This window comes from Oncorhynchus keta, unplaced genomic scaffold (genome assembly GCF_023373465.1).
Source record: "Oncorhynchus keta strain PuntledgeMale-10-30-2019 unplaced genomic scaffold, Oket_V2 Un_contig_5145_pilon_pilon, whole genome shotgun sequence".
In the NCBI taxonomy this organism is placed as follows: Eukaryota; Metazoa; Chordata; class Actinopteri; order Salmoniformes; family Salmonidae; genus Oncorhynchus; species Oncorhynchus keta.
This window is the reverse complement of record NW_026288140.1, coordinates 1-25,000: the sequence shown is the minus strand read 5'-3', so window position 1 is coordinate 25,000 and position 25,000 is coordinate 1. Positions and strand designations below refer to the sequence as shown.

At 44.6% G+C, this 25,000-nt stretch overlaps 1 long non-coding RNA gene and 1 pseudogene across 3 annotated transcripts; one reads left to right on the top strand and one right to left on the bottom strand.

The window, feature by feature from the left end:
* Positions 1–5,403: 5,403 nt before the first annotated feature.
* LOC127925121 (matrix metallopeptidase-21-like) lies at positions 5,404–24,793 on the bottom strand (annotated as a pseudogene).
* On the top strand, positions 21,980–23,742 carry LOC127925124 (uncharacterized). 3 transcript variants are annotated; one of them, XR_008119809.1, is made up of 3 exons: positions 21,980–22,019; positions 23,364–23,441; positions 23,686–23,742. It is a non-coding gene; the product is annotated as an uncharacterized LOC127925124 (long non-coding RNA). The 3 variants fall into 3 exon arrangements; XR_008119810.1 differs by lacking the exon at positions 21,980–22,019 and adding an exon at positions 22,197–22,286; XR_008119808.1 differs by lacking the exon at positions 21,980–22,019 and adding an exon at positions 22,197–22,325.
* Positions 24,794–25,000: the final 207 nt, after the last annotated feature.

The window sequence follows — 25,000 nt, the reverse complement described above, 5'->3', positions numbered from 1 at the left end:
TTTATGAACATTTGAACATCTTGGCCATGTTCTGTTATAATCTCCACTCCTTGCTGTCCCCAGTCCACCTGGCCATGCTACTGCTCCAGTTTCAACTGACCTGAGCCCTAGGACCATGTCCCAGGACTACCTGACATGATGACTCCTTGCTGTCCCCAGTCCACCTGGCCATGCTGCTGCTCCAGTTTCAACTGTTCTGCCTTACTATTATTCGACCATGCTGGTCATTTATGAACATTTGAACATCTTGGCCATGTTCTGTTATAATCTCCACCCGGCACAGCCAGAAGAGGACTGGCCACCCCACATAGCCTGGTTCCTCTCTAGGTTTCTTCCTAGGTTTTGGCCTTTCTAGGGAGTTTTTCCTAGCCACCGTGCTTCTACACCTGCATTGCTTGCTGTTTGGGGTTTTAGGCTGGGTTTCTGTACAGCACTTTGAGATATCAGCTGATGTACGAAGGGCTATATAAATAAATTTGATTTGATTTGATTTAGGTGGAGGTATAGAGGTATGTGACTGTAGGTGGAGGTAAAGAGGTATGTGACTGTAGGTGTGGGTATAGAGGTATGTGACTGTAGGTGGAGGTAAAGAGGTATGTGACTGTAGGTGGAGGTATAGAGGTATGTGACTGTAGGTGGAGGTATAGAGGTATGTGACTGTAGGTGGAGGTAAAGAGGTATGTGACTGTAGATGGAGGTATAGAGGTATGTGACTGTAGGTGTGGGTATGTGACTGTAGGTGGAGGTATAGAGGTATGTGACTGTAGGTGTGGATGACAGAGTCAGAGAATATGACCTTGTACAGGGAATGTATTTCCTGAACATGGCATTTTGGGGAAAAGGGGCTGGACGGAACCAAAGCAAAGAAAGTTAAAGAGTTCCCTCTCCTACCTTACCTTCCCACTACTTACCCAACTGGCGCACTCACCAAAATACAGGGGATGGTCCACCCAGGTCTTACCTCGTGTGCATAGACATAGTACATGCTACAGGTATATGTATGCCCACAACCCTCTCACTGAACAACAACAACAACAACAACAACAACAACAACAACAACAGTCCTATGACATACACAAACGTCAGCATAATGCAGTCAGTAAATGACAAGCGTGTTCATTTTAATAAAATAGGAAAAGACAGATTGCTGTTGTCGGCGGATGATCTTTATCCTCGTTTCTACCAGTCTGAATTTTTCTTCTGAAAATGATGACAGAGTTACTTACCACTCTACTTCACTGTGCAGGGAAAGGTAGCAACCACTCCACAAATGTCTTGTTAACAAACTATAGTTTTGGCAAGTCGTTTAGGACATCTACTTTGTTTACAAACAGATTATTTAACTTATAATTCACTGTATCACAATTCCAGTGAGTCAGAAGTTTACATACACTAAGTTGACTGTGCCTTTAAACAGCTTGGAAAATTCCAGAAAATTATGTCATGGCTTTAGAAGCTTCTGATAGACTAATTGACATAATTTGAGTCAATTGGAAGTGTACCTGTGGATGTATTTCAAGGCCTACCTTCAAACTCAGTGCCTCTTTGCTTGACATCATGGGGGAATCAAAAGAAATCAGCTAAGGTTCATCCTTGGGAGCAATTTTCAAATGCCTGAAGGTACCACGTTCATCTCTACAAACAATTGTACGTAAGTATAAACACCATGGGACCACGCAGTCGTCATACCGCTCAGGAAGAAGACGCGTTCTGTCTCCTATGTTAGGTATAATGTTAGGTTTAATGTTAGGTATGTTAGGTTTAATGTTAGGTATAATGTTAGGTATAATGTTAGGAATAATGTTAGGTATAATGTTAGGTATGTTAGGTTTAATGTTAGGTATGTTAGGTTTAATGTTAGGTATAATGTTAGGTATAATGTTAGGTATAATGTTAGGTATAATGTTAGGAATAATGTTAGGAATAATGTTAGGTATAATGTTAGGTATGTTAGGTTTAATGTTAGGTTATGTTAGGTATAATGTTAGGTATAATGTTAGGCATAATGTTAGGTATAATGTTAGGTATAATGTTAGGCATAATGTTAGGTATAATGTTAGGTATAATGTACAGAACAATTGGATTGCAGTCTGGACCGTCACCGTACTCACACGGCACGAGAGCGTCAATCAGAGGGAGGTTTTCTCCATACTACAACATCACTGACTGAGTTAATTAGTTGGTCGTTTCCCTTCTAGCTATTGTATATCATTAGGTCTCTGATCCTAAAGACCATACAACTAACCAGGTGTTTGTCTGTCAGATCGGAAAATGGTTTGACGACTTATTTATTTAACTGATAACATTAATAACAAAGCAATTAATTAATTCGTTATCTCTCTCCCCGTCCCGTCTTCCCATGCAATCAAAAAGCACATACTGACTTAAACATGGGACATTGACTTCACAGACTTAATAATTCAAGACTAATAGAGAGAGAGAGAGAGAGAGAGAGAGAAGAGAGAGAGAGAGAGAGAGAGAGAGAGAGAGACAGAGAGAGAGACAGAGAGAGAGAGAGAGAGAGAGAGAGAGAGAGAGAGAGAGAGAGAGACAGAGAGAGAGAGAGACAGAGAGAGAGAGAGAGACAGAGAGAGAGAGAGAGAGAGAGACAGAGAGAGAGAGAGAGAGAGACAGAGAGACAGAGACAGAGAGAGAGAGAGAGAGAGAGAGAGAGAGAGAGAGAGACAGAGTCCTTGTGTTGCCACCCACTTTTTTACCCTTACTTCCTTCAATCACTGAAAAAATAAAACACGTGTAAAGTATCTGAAAGCCCTAAATACTATCTGTTCTTTATGACACCATCGCTATGACAACACCACTGTTCTTCTCCCTCTCACACTCTGTCTCTCTCTCTCACTCTCTCACTGTCTCTCTCTCGACAGAGAGCACATAGATGACTGCTAAGTAAACGTGTAGACATGTAGAGGAAGCAGATTGACAAAATGCTGCTGGAGCAGAAAGCAGCCCATCGCCAACAACTGTCTGGCTGCAACGTTGTTGTAGGAACACGGCCTGGACGGAGGCCTCTTCTTTATCTCCAGGCATTGCTAGGAAATTATTATTTTATATCCCTGCACATTGCATTCTTTAATAATATACTTGCTCAAGCTGAATGGCATTTTGTATAATGAGAAGGGGAGGAGGGAGAGATAAAAATGATTTATTTTAGTATTTTAGTTTGTTATTAATTTTTTCATCTCCGTCCTTCTAGTTCTCTCAGGGAACTTACCTCTTTCCCAGTTATCGCTCGGTGCATCTGTATTGTAAATGAATTAACAACGGCACAGCATTGGGATGCAAGGGCACTGCGTTCATCCACCTCTGGCCTGCTCGCCTCCCTACCACTGAGGAAGTACAGTTCCCGCTCAGCCCAGTCAAAACTGTTCGCTGCTCTGGCCCCCCAATGGTGGAACAAACTCCCTCACGACGCCAGGACAGCGGAGTCAATCACCACCTTCCGGAGACACCTGAAACCCCACCTCTTCAAGGAATACCTAGGAAAGGGTAAGTAAGGGTAAATAATCCTTCTCACCCCCTTCTCCCCCCAAAAAAAAGATTTAGATGCAAGTGGCTGTTCCACTGGATGTCATAAGGTGTATGCACCAATTTGTAAGTCGCTCTGGATAAGAGCGTCTGCTAAATGACTTAAATGTAAATGTAAATGTAAATGTAAATGTAATGCAAATGAAAGACCATCCAAACCGTTCAAATACTGAATGGGCCGACCTGAGGAGCTCCGATGCGGTTTTCAAACCACTACTCAACCGACACAACGTACCGATGATGCTCGTTTCAAGGTAATCTTCGTTCGATCACGTGGTTTTTCAACCTGTGTATCGTTAAATGCGAGATTCCACTGATTCCTCAGTGCTTTTCGGTGCTTTCTTCGATTATAAGTTGCTTTCAAACACCGACCTCTACTGGACACCTGACAACGGAGTGTGAGTTCATGTTTAGCTTCAATATCGTTATTTTTTTGTTTGCAATACTAACAATTTTGTTCTCGAATTCAAAAGGTTTGCTTGATATTAAAAGGCACAAAAGTAATTCCATAAAACTTGCGATAAATTGAATATAGGACTAACCCTCACTTTTGTATTTTACAGGAATACTCGCTAAAACACATTTTGAATAGGGACAGAGTTTAATGGCAGTAAAAAATGAAACAGTGTTATTCAAATTACAATTTTAACTTTATAAAATCTTACAAAATCGGCCATCCTATTGATTATTTTACCAGAAAAGAAAAAAAATCAAAATGTTTAGAATTTTCTGTTACCATGGAGATTTCACCAATGAATCATTCCAGAATGTGTTCTGTGGTGTTGATAAATGAAGCCAATCACATCCAAGACAATGTGTTTGTTGTTACACATCTTTAATAGGGAACATGTATCTGATCTCAGTCTAATTAAAAACTGCGTTTTCAGAGTTGTTTTTGTCAATTCAATTCAGTCCATATAATACAACTGATTTTATATAAATAAAACTTTTACAACATAGAAAAAATAAGAACATGCCCCAAAAAAAAGGCATTATTGTCTTCAACGATATATTGTGTAAACTATTACAATATGAAAATAAAGGAGAGCCTCACCACTCTAGGAGCTCAGATGCAAATGTCCAACGTTTCGACAGCCAAGCCGTCTTCATCAGGGTATAAACACTGCGGGATGACTCGTTTATATAGTGTCAAAAGACACAGGTGTCTGTAATCGTGGCCATTAAACTATTAAAATAACGTTTTTGAAACAACTAAATATATATTGTGGACATGTACAAGGTTGATAATAGTTAACAATGGTTATCATAATGAATGAAATGTGTTGTAGACTAATACATCTTTATAATGTAATGGATATAAGTCAGTTTACTGTGAAACCAGCTTTAGGAACTCTGTTGTCATGGCTACGGGGCCAGTCTGTGCTCCTCACTCAGTGTCATGTTTAGAGTTGGTACGAGTGCCATCCGATCTGGGTCCAGGCTCCCTAATCCCACAGTATCCTCATAGCCCCCCTCTCATCGACGGGCCACTTTCAGGGCCGAGGGGTGAACGTTACACAGAATCCTCATAGCCCCCCTCTCATCGACGGGCCACTTTCAGGGCCGAGGGGTGAACGTTACACAGAATCCTCATAGCCCCCCTCTCATCGACGGGCCACTTTCAGGGCCGAGGGGTGAACGTTACACAGAATCCTCATAGCCCCCTCTCATCGACGGGCCACTTTCAGGGCCAAGGGGAGAACGTTACACAGAATCCTCATAGCCCCCCTCTCATCGACAGGCCACTTTCAGGGCCGAGGGGAGAACGTTACACAGAATCCTCATAGCCCCCCCTCTCAGTGATGGGCCACTTTCAGGGTCGAGGGATGAACGTTACACAGAATCCTCATAGCCCCCCTCTCATCGACGGGCCACTTTCAGGGTCGAGGGGTGAACGTTACAAATGTCAAACCACTGTTCCTCCACCTTCCTGTGTGGCAGCAGGCCGTTGCGTGCAGCCCCGTTGCGTGGCAGCAGGCCGTTTCAGGGCCGTTGCGTGGCAGCGCCGGTTTCCTCCAGCGGTCTCTGCTCCCCCACCACCCTCCAGAACTGCGTATCCTTGAACAGGAAGACAGCGTTTCAGGTAGGAGAAGTAGGCGGCGTCTATGCTACCGTCCGGGTGATCCCCAGACACTACTGCTGGGAACACAGCGGTGATCTTCCTGGGGAAGCCTGGGGACACGCGGTTGGCTGTCACGTCAAACACATACACCTGTTGGAACACCGTTACGTGTTTAGATGACAGGAGGAGGAAATGAACAACCGTTGAAAGATGTAAACGAGGCCGGTGATAAATGGACTAAACAACAAGATGCTAAATGTTCAGTTTATCAAAACAAAAACAACTCCGATGGGGATTTTCTGCGGAAAACAATATTTAACAACTGATTCAGCCATTTTCTTCCTTTCCTCTTTTTCCACTTGGATATAATTGGGAAATATTAAAGGAGGAATGTTTAAACTCCGAGGGGAATAATGTAGCCCTTGCTGAACCGTTTTCATGGTGGTTTTCTGCTGAGGAACATTTCAAATGTATCGTTTATTTATTTAAAGTGCTTTTAAAATCTCTAAACACTTTACATTTAAATAACAAAATCAAACAGATAAAATAAAAACAAACAGGAAGAATGAAGGAGATTAACAACAATATGTTAATGACATGTTAATGACATGCGGCTAATCAACAATATGTTAATGACATGTTAATGACACATGTCTAATCAACAATATGTTAATGAAATGTGTCAAATTAACAATATCAACAATATGTTAATGACATGTTAATATGACATATGTCAAAATCAACAATATGTTAATGACATGTTAATGACATATGTCAAATCAACAATATGTTAATGACATGTTAATGACATTTGTCAAATCAACAATATGTTAATGACATGTTAATGACATATGTCAAATCAACAATATGTTAATGACATGTTAATGACAATATGTTAATGACAAAATCAACAATATGTTAATGACATGTCTAATCAACAATATGTTAATGACAAATCAACAATATGTTAATGACATGTCTAATCAACATATGTCAAATCAACAATATGTTAATGACATGTTAAAATGTCTAATCAACAGTATGTTAATGGCATATGTCCAATCAACAATATGTTAATGACATGTTAATGACACATGTTAATCAACAATATGTTAATGACATGTTAATGACATAAATCAACAATATGTTAATGACAAAATCAACAATATGTTAATGACATGTTAATGACATATGTCAAATCAACAATATGTTAATGACATGTTAATGTATTTGTCAAATCAACAATATGTTAATGACATGTGTAAAATCAACAATATGTTAATGACATGTTAATGACACATGCCTAATCAACAATATGTTAATGACATGTGTCAAATCAACAATATGTTAATGACATGTTAATGACATATGTCAAATCAACAATATGTTAATGACATGTTAATGTATTTGTCAAATCAACAATATGTTAATGACATGTGTAATGGCTAATCAACAATATGTTAATGACATATGGCTAATCAACAATATGTTAATGACATATAATCAACAATATGTTAATGACATGTTAATGACATATGTGCCCTATGTTAATGACATATGGCTAATCAACAATATGTTAATGACATATGGCTAATCAACAATATGTTAATGACATGGCTAATCAACAATATGTTAATGACATATGGCTAATCAACAATATGTTTGACATGGCTAATCAACAATATGTTAATGACATATGGCTAATCAACAATATGTTAATGACATATGGCTAATCAACAATATGTTAATGACATATGGCTAATCAACAATATGTTAATGTTAATCAACAATATGTTACATATGGCTAATCATATGTTAATGACATATGGCTAATCAACAATATGTTAATGACATACTAATCAACAATATGTTAATGACATATGGCTAATCAACAATATGTTAATGACATTTAATCAACATATGTTAATGACACGGCTAATCAACAATATGTTAATGACATACAGCTAATCAACAATATGTTAATGACATGTGTCAAATCAACCATATGTTAATGACATGTTAATGACATATGGCTAATCAACAATATGTTAATGACATGTTAATGACATACGGCTAATCAACAATATGTTAATGACATATGGCTAATCAACAATATGTTAATGACATATGGCTAATCAACAATATGTTAATGACATGTTAATGACATATGGCTAATCAACAATATGTTAATGACATGTTAATGACATACGGCTAATCAACAATATGTTAATGACATATGGCTAATCAACAATATGTTAATGACATGTTAATGACATATGGCTAATCAACAATATGTTAATGACATGTTAATGACATATGGCTAATCAACAATATGTTAATGACATGTTAATGACATATGGCTAATCAACAATATGTTAATGCCATGTTAATGACATGTGTCAAATCAACCACATGTTAATGACATATGGCTAATCAACAATATGTTAATGACATGAATGACATATGGCTAATCAACAATATGTTAATGACATATGGCTAATCAACAATATGTTAATGACATGTGTCAAATCAACCACATGTTAATGACATATGGCTAATCAACAATATGTTAATGACATACGGCTAATCAACAATATGTTAATGACATACGGCTAATCAACAATATGTTAATGACATGTTAATGACATACGGCTAATCAACAATATGTTAATGACATACGGCTAATCAACAATATGCATATGGGCAAACAAATATTTTAATGACATACGGCTAATCAACCACAATATGTTAATGACATATGTCAGATCCACATAGATTTATGTAAATTTTACCTTTATTTTACTAGGCAAGTCAGTTAAGAACAAATTCTTATTTTCAATGACGAACAGTGGGTTAACTGCCTGTTCAGGGGCAGAACGACAGATTTGTACCTTGTCAGCTCGGTGATTTTGAACTTGCAACCTTCGTTACTAGTCCAACGCTCTAACCACTAGGCTAGATATGTCAAATCAACAATATGTTAATGACATATGGCTAATCAACAATATGTTAATGACATGTTAATGACATATGTCAAATCAACAATATGTTAATGACTTACATAAGTGCCCTTGAAGAAGTAGATGTGGTAGTCCCTCCTGTCATAGAAGGCTGTGTCTATAGGACTGGGCACCCCTGGGAACCCCTCAGAGATGAGTCTAGGGTAGAGGTGTCCCTCAGGGTCCACTGTAAACACCTGGTCATTGTCATCATCATACCTCCAGTACTGGGTGCCTAGTGTACACAAGGAGATATTCATGAAAATATATTTATTCAACTTCTACAGATATTTTCATAACAGAGATAATTTTGCTGAAAAAAACTAAACTAACAAGAGTAAATTAAAACAGCCTTATGATAGAGTAGGTCTGGACTATGATTTACAGCCAGAGTTGAACGTCAAGAGGAGACTCAAGCCTCTAACAGATGGAACCACAGTCGAGATCAGAGAGAGACACACAGGCAGGCAGGCAGGCAGGCAGGCAGGCAGGCAGGCAGCCAGACAGCCAGACAGCCAGCCAGACAGACAGACAGCCAGCCAGCCAGACAGACAGACAGACAGACAGACAGACAGACAGACAGACAGACAGACAGACAGACAGACAGACAGACAGACAGCCAGCCAGCCAGCCAGACAGACAGACAGACAGACAGACAGACAGACAGACAGACAGACAGACAGACAGACAGACAGAGCCAGCCAGACAGACAGACAGACAGACAGAGCCGACAGACAGACAGACAGACAGACAGACAGACAGCCAGAGAGCCAGCCAGCCAGCCAGCCAGCCAGACAGAGACAGACAGACAGACAGACAGACAGACAGACAGACAGACAGACAGCCAGCCAGCCAGACAGACAGACAGCCAGCCAGACAGAGCCGACAGACAGACAGACAGACAGACAGACAGCCAGCCAGACAGACAGACAGACAGACAGACAGACAGACAGACAGACAGACAGACAGACAGACAGACAGACAGACTGACAGACAGACAGACTCTAGTCAGTTCCATTACCTTTAAAGAAGTAGACAGCATCAGTGTTCCTGTTCCACACGTGAACACATGCGTCTACCCCGTCGGTGGGTATGCCGTGCCAGCCCACCTGAAGAGCCACCGGGTCACCATAGCGGGTCCGGTTGGTCCTGTCCTCATACAGAGAGGAAAGATTTCAACCTTTGCAATGAAGAACTATATATATTTACGTGCGTTTTGAAAAATCCAGATATTTATGTTTATATTTTTGGGGAATGTTTATACAACATAATTAATGTAATTGTACATACACTATATGACCAAAAGTATGTGGACACCTGCATCTCATTACATAATCATGGGCATTAATATGGAGTTGGTCCCTCCCTTTGCAGCTCCACTCTTCTGGGAAGGCTTTCCACTAGTTGTTGGAACATTGCTGCAATAAAAGCCTCCACTCTTTCTGGGAAGCTGCTTTCCAAAGGCTAGATGTTGGAACATTGCTGCTATAACAGCCTCCACTCTTCTGGAAAGCTGCTTTCCACTAGATGTTGGAACATTGCTGCTATAACAGCCTCCACTATTCTGGGAAGGCTTTCCACTAGATGTTGGAACATTGCTGCTATAACAGCCTCCACTCTTCTGGGAAGGCTTTCCACTAAATGTTGGAACATTGCTGCTATAACAGCCTCCACTCTGGGAAGACTTTCCACTAGATGGGAAGGCTTTCCACTAAATGTTGGAACATTGCTGCTATAACAGCCTCCACTCTTCTGGGAAGACTTTCCACTAGATGTTGGAACATTGCTGCTATAACAGCCTCCACTCTTCTGGGAAGGCTTTCCACTAGATGTTGGAACATTGCTGCTATAACAGCCTCCACTCTTCTGGGAAGGTTGTTGGAACTTTCCACTAGATGTCCACTAGGAACATTGCTGCTATAACAGCCTCCACTCTTCTGGGAAGGTTTTCCACTAGATGTTGGAACATTGCTGCTATAACAGCCTCCACTCTTCTGGGAAGGTTTTCCACTAGATGTCATTGCTGCTATAACAGCCTCCACTCTTCTGGGAAGGTTTTCCACTAGATGTTGGAACATTGCTGCTATAACAGCCTGCACTCTTCTGGGAAGAATTTCCACTAGATGTTGGAACATTGCTGCTATAACAGCCTCCACTCTTCTGGGAAGACTTTCCACTAGATGTTGGAACAGTGCTGCGGGGACTGACTTCCATTCAGCCACAAGAGCATTAGTGAGGTCAGGGGCACTGATATTGGGCGATTTGGTCTGGCTCACATTCGGTCTTCCAATTCAACCCAAAGTTGTTCGATGGGGTTGAGGTCAGGGCTCAGTGCAGGCCAGTCAACTTCTTCCCCACCGATGTCGACAAACCATTTATGTATGGACCTCGCTTTGTACACGGCGGCATTGTCATGCTGAAACAGGAATTGGGCCTTCCCAAACTGTTGCCACAACATTGGAAGAACGGAATCATCTAGAATGTCATTGTATGATGTAGCATTAAGATTTTCTTGACTGGAACTAAGGTGCCCGAACCATGAAAGACAGCCCCAGACCATTTCTCCTCCTCCACCAAGGCACTACGCAATGGGGCATGTAGCGTTCTCCTGGCATCCGCCAAACCCAGATTTGTCCATCGGACTGCCAGATGGTGAAGCATGATTAATCACTCCAGAGAACACATTTCCTGTGCTCCAGAGTCCAGTGGCGGTGAGATTTACACCACTCCAGCCAACGCTTTGCATTGCACATGCTGATCATAGGCTTGTATGCGGCTACTCGGCCATGGAAACCCATTTCATGAAGCTCCCGACAAACAGTTCTTATGCTGACTTTGATTCCAGAGGCAGTTTGGAACTTGGTAGTGAGTGTTGCAACAGAGGACAGAAGATTTTTACATGCTTCAGCTAGTCTCGTTCTGTGAGCTTGTGTGGCCTACCACTTTGTGGCTTAGCCATTGTTGCTCCTAGACGTTTCCACTCCACAATAACAGACCTCAAGTTGAAACATGATTCCATATGTGTTATTTCATAGTGTTGATGTCTTCACTATTATTCTACAATGTAGAAAATAGTAAAAATAAAGAAAAACCCTTGAAAGAGTAGGTGTTCTAAAATGTTTGACTGGTGCTGTATATATATATATATTATCAACCTCTTTTCCATACTTTTTATAATGACGATTTAGGAAGTCTATCTCATTGTTTTCAAAATACACATATTTAGTTGTTGGTCTGTAGGAATTCATTGACACACGCCCAAAGTCGTTGAAGAGGTGCTGACTAACGGAAAGGTCAACTTTAAGATTGTGATTATTTGTCTGTTTTTACCTGTTCTCATAGAGCCAGTACCAGCCGTCCCTCATGAAGTAGGTGTTGAAACGAATCACCACCTCACCGTACTGGGTTCTCTCCTTCCTGATCCAGTCAAACACTGTGTTGAACTGACCCTTACAGCCCCCTAGAGGAAACAGACCAGACTGTTGAACCTTACAGCCCCCTGGAGGGAAACAGACCAGACTGTTGAACCTTACAGCCCCTAGAGGGAAACAGACCAGACTGTTGAACCTTACAGCCCCCTAGAGGGAAACAGACAAGACTGTTGAACCTTACAGCCCCCTAGAGGGAAACAGACCAGACTGTTGAACCTTACAGCCCCCTAGAGGGAAACAGACCAGACTGTTGAACCTTACAGCCCCCTGAGGAAACAGACCAGACTGTTGAACCTTACAGCCCCCTAGAGGGAAACAGACCAGACTGTTGAACCTTACAGCCCCCTGGAGGGAAACAGACCAGACTGTTGAACCTTACAGCACCCTAGAGGGAAACAGACCAGACTGTTGAACCTTACAGCCCCCTAGAGGGAAACAGACCAGACTGTTGAACCTTACAACCCCCTAGAGGGAAACAGACCAGACTGTTGAACCTTACAGCCCCCTGGAGGGAAACAGACCAGACTGTTGAACCTTACAGCCCCCTAGAGGGAAACAGACCAGACTGTTGAACCTTACAGCCCCCTAGAGGGAAACAGACCAGACTGTTGAACCTTACAGCCCCCTAGAGGGAAACAGACCAGACTGTTGAACCTTACAGCCCCCTAGAGGGAAACAGACCAGACTGTTGAACCTTACAGCCCCCTAGAGGGAAACAGACCAGACTGTTGAACCTTACAGCCCCCTAGAGGGAAACAGACCAGACTGTTGAACCTTTACAGCCCCCTAGAGGTAAAGGTAGGTACCAGACTAGGTAGGTGGTAAGACAGGTGTACAGCCCCCAGGTAGGTAGGGAAACAGACCAGACTGTTGAACCTAGGTGTAGAGCCCCCTAGAGGGAAACAGGTACCAGGTAGGTAGGTTGAACCTAGGTAGACAGCCCCTAGAGGGAAACAGGTGACCAGACTGTTGAACCTTACAGCCCCCTAGGTAGGGAAACAGACCAGACTGTTGAACCTGTAGGTAGGTAGGTAGGAGGGAAACAGACCAGACTGGTTGAACAGGTGTACAGCCCCAGGTAGAGGGAAACAGACCAGACTGTTAGAGGTAGGTAGGTAGACAGGTGTAGAGGTAACAGACTAGGTAGGTGTTGAACCTTACAGCCCCTAGAGGGAAACAGGTAGGTAGACTGTTGAACCTTAGGTAGCCCCCTAGAGGGAAGATAGACCAGACTGTTGAAGGTAGGTAGGTAGCCCCCTGGAGGGAAACAGACCAGACTGTTGAACCTTAGAGCCCCCAGAGGGAAACAGACCAGACTGTTGAACCTTACAGCCCCCTAGAGGGAAACAGGTAGGTAGACTGTTGAGGTAGGTAGGTAGGTAGGTAGGTAGGTAGGAGGTAGGTAGGTGTAGAAGGTAGGTAGGTAGGTAGGTAGGTAAACAGGTAGGTAGACTGGTGTAGGTAGGTAGACAGGTGTAGATAGGTAGGTAGTCCTACCATAGAGGTGCTGTATGGACTTCCTGTCCATCCAGCCTCGAAGCCTGATTCCTGGGGCAGGTAACTGCTTGCATAATGGAACCAGTCCTGTAGATGTGAGGCAGGCCCAGGACGTGGCCTATCTCATGCACTGCCACCTGACGGGTGGGAAACCAACGCTAGTATTCAGGGGTAATTACATTTGACTAAATTACAGGTGCAATTAGGGTACAGTACCTGGCTTAAGGGAACAGATTTTTCACCTCGTCGACTTGGGGACTCAAACTATTAACTTTTCAGTTACTGGCCCAACCACTAGGCTACCTGATAGTGCTCACTCAGCCCTGACATTTAACCACTAGGCTACCTGAAGGTTCTCACTCAGCCCAGACATTCAACCACTAGGCTACCTGATGGTTCTCACTCAGCCCAGACATTCAACCACTAGGCTACCTGATGGTGAAACTCAGCCCAGACATTTAACCACTAGGCTACCTGATGGTGCTCACTCAGCCCAGACATTTAACCACTAGGCTACCTGTCTCTACCTGATAGTGCTCACAGCCCTGATATTTAACCACTAGGCTACCTGATGGTTCTCACTCAGCCCAGACATTTAACCACTAGGCTACCTGATAGTTCTCACTCAGCCCTGATATTTAACCACTAGGCTACCTGATAGTTCTCACTCAGCCCTGACATTTAACCACTAGGCTACCTGATAGTTCTCACTCAGCCCTGACATTTAACCACTAGGCTACCTGATGGTGCTCACTCAGCCCTGATATTTAACCACTAGGCTACCTGATGGTGCTCACTCAGCCCTGACATTTAACCACTAGGGTACCTGATGGTTCTCACTAGCCATGATAGTGCTCACTCAGCCATGATATATAACCACTAGGCTACCTGATAGTTCTCACTCAGCCCTGATATATAACCACTAGGCTACCTGTCTCCTAGGTGACATTTAACCACTAGGTGCTCACTCAGCCCTGACATTTAACCACTAGGCTACCTGTCTCCTAGCCTGATATTTAACTACTAGGTACAGCCACTGGACATTTAACCACTAGGCTACCTGTCTCCTAGGTGACAGGTGCTCAACCAGCCAGGTGAGGTTTTCTAAGCCCTGACATTTAACCACTAGGCTACCTGTAGTTCTGTCTTAACCCTGATATGTACCACAGGGAAGGTTCAGGCAGGTGACATTTAACCATCAGGCTACCTGATGGTCCATTGGACATTTAACCACTAACCATCATGGTTTGACTCAGCCCTGACATTGTAACCACAGGTACCTGACTTTGAGCAGGCCTGATATATAACCACTAGGCAGTAGTTCTCACTCAGTGACAGTTAAAATGGCTACATAGTGCATCGAAGTGAATTTAACCACAGGAACCAGGCGTGAGACAAACCACTACGTCCAGATACCATCAAGACATTTAACCACTGGCTACCTGTCATCCTACCTGATAGTTCTCACTCAGCCCTGACATGGTTAACCACAACCTGAAAGGCTCAGGCTGATATATCAACCACTAGGCTACCTGAAAGTGCTAAAGCCCTATAAAATTAAATTAAAAGACCCATTTTCAGGGAAGGTATAGCATGATATGAAAGCCTAGGTACCTGATAGTGCTAGGTGCCCTGACATTTAACCAGGTAGGCTACAAGACAGCCCTGATATAACAGGTAGGTAGTTCTCACCAGGTAGAGTTGATAGCAACTTTGTATTTAACACTAACCTGATCCAATTCAGCCCTGAAAACACAGGTAATATAGTGCTAACCAGGTGTATTTAGGTAGGCTACCTGATAGGTACTCAGCCCTGATATTGGGCTACCTGATAGTGCCAGTCAGGTAGATATTTAACCACTAGGCTACCTGATAGTGCTCACTCAGCCCTGATATTTACAGGGTGTACTGGTAGGACCCACTAGGCTACCTGTCTGTAGATAGTGCTCACTAGTCCTGATATATTAACCACTAGGCTACCTGTATAGCGCTCACCAGCCCTGACATTTAACCATCCCTGTTCCTACCTGATGGCGCTCACAGCCCTGACATTTAACCACTAGGCTACCTGTCTCTACCTGCATAAACTGGGCAACCACTAGGCTACCTGTCTCCTATGATAGGCACTCAGCCAGCCCTGAGGAATATTTACTGAATCTCATAGTTTGGTCATATATGAACGCAGGGAAGGGAAACCAACCATCAGATATTACAGGGGTAACCATCATGTTTGAATCAAATGTACACTGCACTTTGACAGGCTATCCCACTGGCTTTGAAGGGAAAAGATTTTTCATCGAATGAATGTCTCCCAGGAACCAGGCGTAGCAACTTGGGACCATCAAACTATTAAAGTTTATGCATGGTTGAAACACACCAAAAGGACCACAACCACTACAAAATGTGTAAAGATATAAAATTAAATTAAAAGACCCATTTTCAGGGAAGATAGCATGCCCGTGATCAGCTTGTGCTGTCCTACATTGGCAACCAGCATACTAGGTCTACCAGGCTAGATAGTGCTCACCAATCATCCCTGACATTTAAACCACTAGGCATGTGAGACCTGGGTACCAGTCTCTCACTCAGCCCTGACTTTGTGTCATTGCCACAGGGAGGCCGGTATGTTAGCACCTGATAGGCTAATCAGACCCTGTTTAAAACCCAGTTTGAGTCTACATCCGCCAGGGGAGAGGATGTGTCCTCTATCAGCCTCAGGGGAGACATTTCCACCCTGAGGCTAGCTGATATGTGTCTCTCACCTGTCATGGTCAGCTACTAACCCTCTCCCTAGAAATGAACAAAGGCCACCATACAGTAACTCACCTCAGCCCCATAGTTAACCACCTATCAGCCTCATAGTAACCTCACTCAGCCTCATAGTAACCCCTCACCTATCAGCCTCATAGTAACCAGCCACCTCAGCCTCATAGTAACCCTCACCTATCAGCCCCATAGTAACCCTCACCTATCAGCCCTCATAGTTAACCCTCACCTATCAGCCTCATAGTAACCCTCACTATCAGCCCCATAGTAACCCCTCACCTATCAGTCTCATAGTAACCCTCACCTATCAGCCCATAGTATCATAACCATCATAGTAACCCTCACCTATCAGCCTCATAGTAACCCTCACCTATCAGTATCATAGTAACCTCACCTATCAGCCTCATAGTAACCATCACTTATCAGTCTCATAGTAACTCTCACTATCAGTCTCATAGTAACTCACTCACCTATCAGTCTCATAGTAACCTCTACTTATCAGCCTCATAGTAAAATTCCTCACCTATGAGCCTCATAGTAACCCTCACCTATCAGCCTCATAGTAACCCTCACCTATCAGCCTGAAAACATAGTAACCCTCACCTATCAGCCCCATAGTAACCCTCACCTATCAGTCTCATAGTAACCCTCAGGCTATCAGTCTGATAGTAACCCTCACCTATCAGTCTCATAGTTAACCCTCCACTCTCAGCCTCATAGTAACCATTCACCTGGTATCGGTATCATAGTAACCCTCACCTATCAGCCCCATAGTAACCCTCACCTATCAGTCTCATAGTAACCCTCACCTATCAGTCTCATAGTAACCCTCACCTATCAGTCTCATAGTAACCCTCACCTATCAGTCTCATAGTAACCCTCACCTATCAAAGTCTCATAGTAACCCTCACCTATCAGTCTCATAGTAACCCTCACCTATCAGTCTCATAGTAACCTTGAGTTACCTATCAGTCTCATAGTTAACCTCACCTATCAGTCTCATAGTAACCTCACCTATCAGTCTCATAGTAACCCTCACCTATCAGCCTCATAGTAACCTCACACTCTCAGCCCTCATAGTAACCCTCACCTATCAGTCTCATAGTAACCTCACCTATCAGTCTCAGTAACCACTACCTATCAGTCTCATAGTGACCCCTCACCTATCAGCCTCATAATGACCCTCACCTATCAGCCTCATAGTAACCCTCACCTATCAGCCTAATAGTAACCCTCACCTATCAGCTCATAGTAACCCTCACCTATCAGTCTCATAGTAACCTCACCTATCAGCCTCATAGTAACCCTCACCTATCAGCCTCATAGTAACCCTCACCTATCAGTCTCATAGTAACCCTCACCTTTCAGCCTCATAGTAACCCCTCACCTATCAGTCTCACAGTAACCCTCACCTATCAGTCTCATAGTAACCCTCACCTATCAGCCTCATAGTAACCCTCACTATCAGCCTGGATAGTAACCCTCACCTATCAGCCCTCATAGTAACCACTCACCTATCAGTCTCATAGTAACCCTCACCTATCAGTCTCATAAACCCTCACCTATCAGTCTCATAGTAACCCTCACCTATCAGCCTCACAGTAACCCTCACCTATCAGCCTCATAGTAACCCTCGCCTATCAGCCTCATAGTAACCCTCACCTATCAGCCTCATAGTAACCCTCACCTATCAGCCTCATAGTAACCTCACCTATCAGTCTCATAGTAACCCTCACCTATCATTCTCATAGTAACCCTCACCTATCAGCCTCATAGTAACCCCTCACCTATCAGCCTAATAGTAACCCTCACCTATCAGCCTCATAGTAACTCTCACCTATCAGCCTCATAGTAACCCTCACCTATCAGTCTCACAGTAACCCTCACCTATCAGTCTCATAGTAACCCTCACCTATCAGCCTCATAGTAACCTCACCTATCAGCCTCATAGTAACCCTCACCTATCAGCCTCATAGTAACCCTCACTCAGTCTCATAGTAACCCTCACCTATCAGCCTCATAGTAACTCCTCACCTATCAGCCTAATAGTAACCCTCACCTATCAGTCTCATAATAACCCTCACCTATCAGCCTCATAGTAACCTTCACCTATCAGTCTCATAATAACCTCACCTATCAGTCTCATACTAACCCCTCACCTATCAGCCTCATAGTAACCCTCACTTATCAGTCTCATAGTAACCCTCACCTATCAGTCTCATAGTGACCTCACCTATCAGTCTCATAGTAACCCTCACCTATCAGCCTCATAGTAACCTCACCTATCAGTCCCATAGTAACCCTCACCTATCAGCCTCATAGTAACCCTCACCAATCAGCCTCATAGTAACCCTCACCTATCAGTCTCATAGTAAACGCACCTAAGGCAGTCTCATAGTAACCCTCACCTATCAGCCTCACAGAAACCCTCACCTATCAGTCTCATAGTAACCCTCACCTATCAGCCTCATAATGACCCTCACCTATCAGCCTCATAGTAACCCTCACCTATCAGCCTCAGTAACCCACTGCCTATCAGTCTCATAGTAACTCTCACCTATCAGTCTCATAGTAACCTCATAGTAACCCTCACCTATCCAGTACCATTGTAACCCTCACTTATCAGTCTCATAGTGTCTCACCTATCAGTCTCATAGTAACCTCACCTATCAGTCTCATAGTAACCCTCACCTATCAGCCTCATAGTAACCCTCACCTTAAAAGACTCATAGGGAACCCTCACCTATCAGTCTCATAGTAACCCTCACCTATCAGTCTCATAGTAACCCTCACCTATCAGCCTCATAGTAACTCTCACCTATCAGCCTCATAGTAACCCTCACCTATCAGTCTCACAGTAACCCTCACCTATCAGTCTCATAGTAACCCTCACCTATCAGCCTCATAGTAACCTCACCTATCAGTCTCACGAGTAACCTCACCATCAGTCTCATAGTAACCCCCACCTATCAGCCTCATAGTAACCCTCACCTATCAGTCTCATAGTAACCCCCTCACCTACAGCCTCATAGTAACCCCTCACCTATCAGTCTCATAGAAACCTCACCTATCAGTCTCATAGTAACCTCACCTATCAGCCTCATAGTAACCCTCACCTATCAGTCTCACAGTAACCTCACCTATCAGTCTCATAGTAACCCCTCACCTATCAGCCTCATAGTAACCCTCACCTATCAGCCTCATAGTAACCCTCACCTATCAGCCTGAATGAACCCTCACCTATCAGCCCTGTAACTGGTCACCTATCAGCCTCATAGTAACCCTCACCTATCAGTCTCATAGTAACCCTCACCTATCAGTCCACCATAGTAACCTCACCTATCAGCCTCATAGTAACCCTCACCTATCAGCCTCATAGTAACCCTCACCTATCAGTCTCATAGTAACCCTCACCTATCAGTCTCACAGTAACCCCTCACCTATCACCCTCATAATAACCCTCACCTATCAGCCTCATAGTAACCCTCACCTATCAGCCCCATAATAACCCTCACCTATCAGTCTCATAGTAACCTCACCTATCAGTCTCATAGTAACCCTCACCTATCAGCCTCATAGTAACCCTCACCTATCAGCCTCATAGTAACCCTCACCTATCAGCCCCATAATAACCCTCACCTATCAGTCTCATAGTAACCTCACCTATCAGTCTCATAGTAACCTCACCTATCATTCTCATAGTAACCCTCACCTATCAGCCTCATAGTAACCTCACCTATCAGCCTAATAGTAACCCTCACCTATCAGCCTCATAGTAACTCTCACCTATCAGCCTCATAGTAACCCTCACCTATCAGTCTCACAGTAACCCTCACCTATCAGTCTCATAGTAACCCTCACCTATCAGCCTCATAGTAACCCTCACCTATCAGCCTCATAGTAACCCTCACCTATCAGCCTCATAGTAACCCTCACCTATCAGTCTCATAGTAACCCTCACCTATCAGTCTCATAGTAACCCTCACCTATCAGCCTCATAGTAACCCTCACCTATCAGTCTCATAATAACCTCACCTATCAGCCTCATAGTAACCCTTCACCTATCAGTCTCATAATAACCTCACCTATCAGTCTCATAGTAACCCTCACCTATCAGCCTCATAGTAACCCTCACCTATCAGCCTCATAGTAACCCTCACCTATCAGCCTCATAGTAACCCTCACCTATCAGTCTCATAGTAACCCTCACCAATCAGTCTCATAGTAACCCTCACCTATCAGTCTCATAGTAACCTTCACCTATCAGTCTCATAGTAACCCTCACCTATCAGTCTCATAGTAACCCCTCACCTATCAGCCTCATAGTAACCTCACCTATCAGCCTCATAGTAACCCTCACCTATCAGTCTCATAGTAACCCTCACCTATCAGCCTCATAGTAACCCCTCACCTATCAGCCTCATAGTAACCCTCACCTATCAGTCTCATAGTAACCTCACCTATCAGTCTCATAGTAACTCTCACCTATCAGTCTCATAGTAACCCTCACCTATCAGTCTCATAGTAACCCTCACCTATCAGCCTCACAGAAACCCTCACCTATCAGCCTCATAGTAACCCTCACCTATCAGCCTATAATGACCTCACCTATCAGCCTCATAGTAACCCTCACCTATCAGTCTCATAGTAACCCTCACCTATCAGCCTCATAGTAACTCTCACCTATCAGTCTCATAGTAACCTCACCTATCAGCCTCACAGTAACCCTCTATCAGCCCCTATCAGTCTCATAGTAACCCTCACCTATCAGTCTGTCATAGTAACCTCACCTATCAGCCTAACCTCACCTATCAGCCTCATAGTAACTCTCACCTATCAGTCTCATAGTAACCCTCACCTATCAGTCTCATAGTAACCCTCACCTATCAGTCTCATAGTAACCCTCACCTATCAGCCTCATAGTAACCTCATCAGCCTCATAATGACCCTCACCTATCAGTCTCATAGTAACTCTCACCTATCAGCCTCATAGTAACTGTCACCTATCAGTCTCAGTAGTAACCTATCAGTCTCATAGTAACCCTCACCTATCAGTCTCATAGTAACCCTCACCTATCAGTCTCTCATAGTAACAGAAACCTCACCTATCAGTCTCATAGTAACACCTAGGTAAGTAACCTCATCAATCAGTCCTATGTAACCCTCACCTATCAGTCTCCAGTAACCCTCACCTATCAGTCTCACCGTGTCCTTCTGTAGCTCAGTTGGTAGAGCATGGCGCTCTGTAACGCCAGGGTAGTGGGTTCAATTCCCGGGACCACCCATACGTAGAATGTATGCACACATGACTGACTGTCAGTCTCATAGTAAAGCGTTTGCTAAATGGCTATCAGCCTTATTTATTATAGTAACTCTCACCTATCAGCCTCACAGTAACCTCACCTATCAGTCTCATAGTAACCCTCCAGTCTCAGTGGTACCTACCAGTCTCATAGTAACTCTCACCTACCAGTCTCATAGTAACTCTCACCTATCAGCCTCCCACTGTCAGCACCATATTGGAGAATGCCATGTTTCCCCATGCACGTCAGCATGTCTCTTCTGCCTCCGCTGTAGTGAGGCCACTCACCTGATGAGTCTGTCAGTAGCAGTGGTAGGAGGAGGGCTCTGATGAGGTCTGTCAGTAGCAGTGGTAGGGAGGAGGCCTTCTGATGTGATGAGGTCTGCCAGTAGCAGTGGTAGGAGGAGGCCTCTGATGAGGTCTGTCAGTAGCAGTGGTAGGAGGAGGGCTCTGATGTGGTCTGTCAGTACCATGTTAGGAGGAGGGTTCTGATGAGGTCTGTCAGTAGCAGTGGTAGGAGGAGGGCTCTGATGAGGTCTGTCAGTAGCAGTGAGGAGGAGGGCTCACGAGGTCTGTCAGTAGCAGTGGTAGAGGAGGGCTCTGATGAGGTCTGTCAGTAGCAGTGGTAGGAGGAGGGCTCTGATGAGGTCTGTCATTAGCAGTGGTAGGAGGAGGGCTCTGATGAGGTCTGTCATTAGCAGTGGTAGGAGGAGGGCTCTGATGAGGTCTGTCAGTAGCAGTGGTAGGAGAGGGGGCTCTGATGAGGTCTGTCATTAGCAGTGGTAGGAGGAGGGCTCTGATGAGGTCTGTCAGTAGCAGTGGTAGGAGGAGGGGCTCTGATGAGGTCTGTCATTACCAGTGGTAGGAGGAGGGCTGATGAGGTCTGTCAGTACCAGTGGTAGGGGAGGGGGCCTTGATGAGGTCTGTCAGTAGCAGTGGTAGGAGGAGGGCTTGGATGAGGTCTGTCAGTAGCAGTGGTAGGAGGAGGGTTCTGATGAGGTCTGTCAGTAGCAGTGGTAGGAGGGCGGCTCTGACGAGGTCTGTCAGTAGTACTGGTAGGAGGAGGGTTCTGATGAGGTCTGTCAGTAGCAGTGGTAGGAGGAGGGCTCTGATGAGGTCTGTCAGGCCTTGATGAGGTCTGTCAGTAGCAGTGGTAGGAGGAGGGTTCTGATGAGGTCTGTCAGTAGCAGTGGTAGGAGTGCGGCTCCAATGAGGTCTGTCAGTAGTACTGGAGGAGGGTTCTGATGAGGTCTGTCAGTAGCAGTGGTAGGAGGAGGGCTCTGATGAGGTCTGTCAGTAGTACTGGTAGGAGGAGGGTTCTGATGAGGTCTGTCAGTGCAGTGGTAGGAGGAGGGCTCTGATGAGGTCTGTCAGTAGTACTGGTAGGAGGAGGGTTCTGATGAGGTCTGTCAGTAGCAGTGGTAGGAGGAGGGCCTTGATGAGGTCTGTCAGTAGCAGTGGTAGGAGGAGGGTTCTGATGAGGTCTGTCAGCAGCAGTGGTAGGAGTGCGGCTCCAATGAGGTCTGTCAGTAGTACTGGTAGGGAGGAGGGGCTCTGATGAGGTCTGTCACTAGCAGTGGTAGGAGGAGCTCCATTGAGGTCTGTCAGTAGCTAGTGGTAAGAGGGAGGGTTCTGATGAGGTCTGTCAGTAGCAGTGGTAGGAGTGCGGCTCCAATGAGGTCTGTCAGTAGCACTGGTAAGAGGAGGGTTCTGATGAGGTCTGTCAGTGCAGTAGTAGGGAGGAGGGCTCTGACGATGATGAGGTCTGTCAGTAGCAGTGGTAGGAGGAGGGCTCTGATGAGGTCTGTCAGTAGCAGTGGTAGGAGGAGGGCTCTGATGAGGTCTGTCAGAAGCAGTGGTAGGAGGAGGGCTCTGATGAGGTCTGTCAGTAGCAGTGGTAGGAGGGGGCTCTGACGTGATGAGGTCTGTCAGTACCAGTGGTAGGAGGAGGGTTCTGATGAGGTCTGTCAGTAGCAGTGGTAGGAGGAGGGCTCTGATGAGGTCTGTCAGTAGCAGTGGTAAGAGGAGGGTTCTGATGATGTCTGTCATTAGCAGTGGTAGGAGGAGGGCTCTGACGATGATGAGGTCTGTCAGTAGCAGTGGTAGGAGGAGGGTTCTGATGAGGTCTGTCAGTAGCAGTGGTAGGAGGGGCTCTGATGAGGTCTGTCAGAGCAGTGGTAGGAGGAGGCCTGATGAGGTCTGTCAGTAGCAGTGGGAGGAGGAGGGCTCTGATGAGGTCTGTCAGTACCAGTGGTAGGGAGGAGGGGCTCTGATGAGGTCTGTCAGTAGCAGTGGTAGAAGGAGGGCTCTGATGAGGTCTGTCAGTAGCAGTGGTAGGAGGAGGGCTCTGATGAGGTCTGTCAGTAGCAGTGGTAGGAGGGGAGGGCTCTGATGAGGTCTGTCAGTAGCAGTGGTAGAAGGAGGGCTCTGATGAGGTCTGTCAGTAGCAGTGGTAGGGAGGAGGGCTGGTGAGGTCTGTCAGTAGCAGTGGTAGGAGGAGGGCTCTGATGAGGTCTGTCATTAGCAGTGGTAGGAGGAGGGCTCTGATGAGGTCTGTCAGTAAAGTGGTAGGACTGCTCACTGTGTGACTGTGTGTATTGCTGTTATTCTCTGTGTTGTTTATAGCAGAATCATTGAGAGTATCACCGACTGGGTCGTAGTATTCTGTTGTGCTCCTGGCAGATGTATCACCTTTGTAGGTACTAACAGTGCTATTAAAAATGTCACTGAATGAATTGTCAACCTCTGTATATTTTCCATCAGTGCCATTGGAAAGGTCAGTGATTATGTTATTGTCCACTGGGTAATCAGTCGCAGGGCCATTTAAAACACCACTGAATGTTTTGTTAGTGTATTCTGAGGTGTCCGTGTTCTTAGTTAGCCAGGTGACGGTGTTGATACCAAGTGCTGAGCTGGTGGAGTCGTGTACTTCCTCAGTAGAATCATCCGTCTCCTTATCCGGGACCCCACACCGTGGCTTGTTCATGGCAGCCTTGGTGGCGTCGTCAAACAGCCCTGTGACAGACAGGCCGGACACCATCTGGAAGTCTCTGAGAGCTGAGATGAAGGCTTGGCTTTCAGTGGGATTTGGAGAGTCTTCGTCATCATCATCATCATCAGTCTCTGCACGTGACATCGATGAGTCTCCCTCCTGTATCCCAGATAGGTCTTCCCTCCTCGGGAAAGTCTTCATCAGTTAGAAATGCCTGCTGATTGGTCAAACTGAGCTCCTCCAGTTCACCGGTCTTATGAAGCCGTACCTTGAGAGGAATAGCTGGAAATGTGGCATGTTGTTAAAACAGCTGGTAGAACTAACACCTCTAGAACATCTAACAGGAAATAACTTAGTCTGGGGACCACTCTGTTTAGATAACATTCCTCTAGTCTGGGGACCACTCTG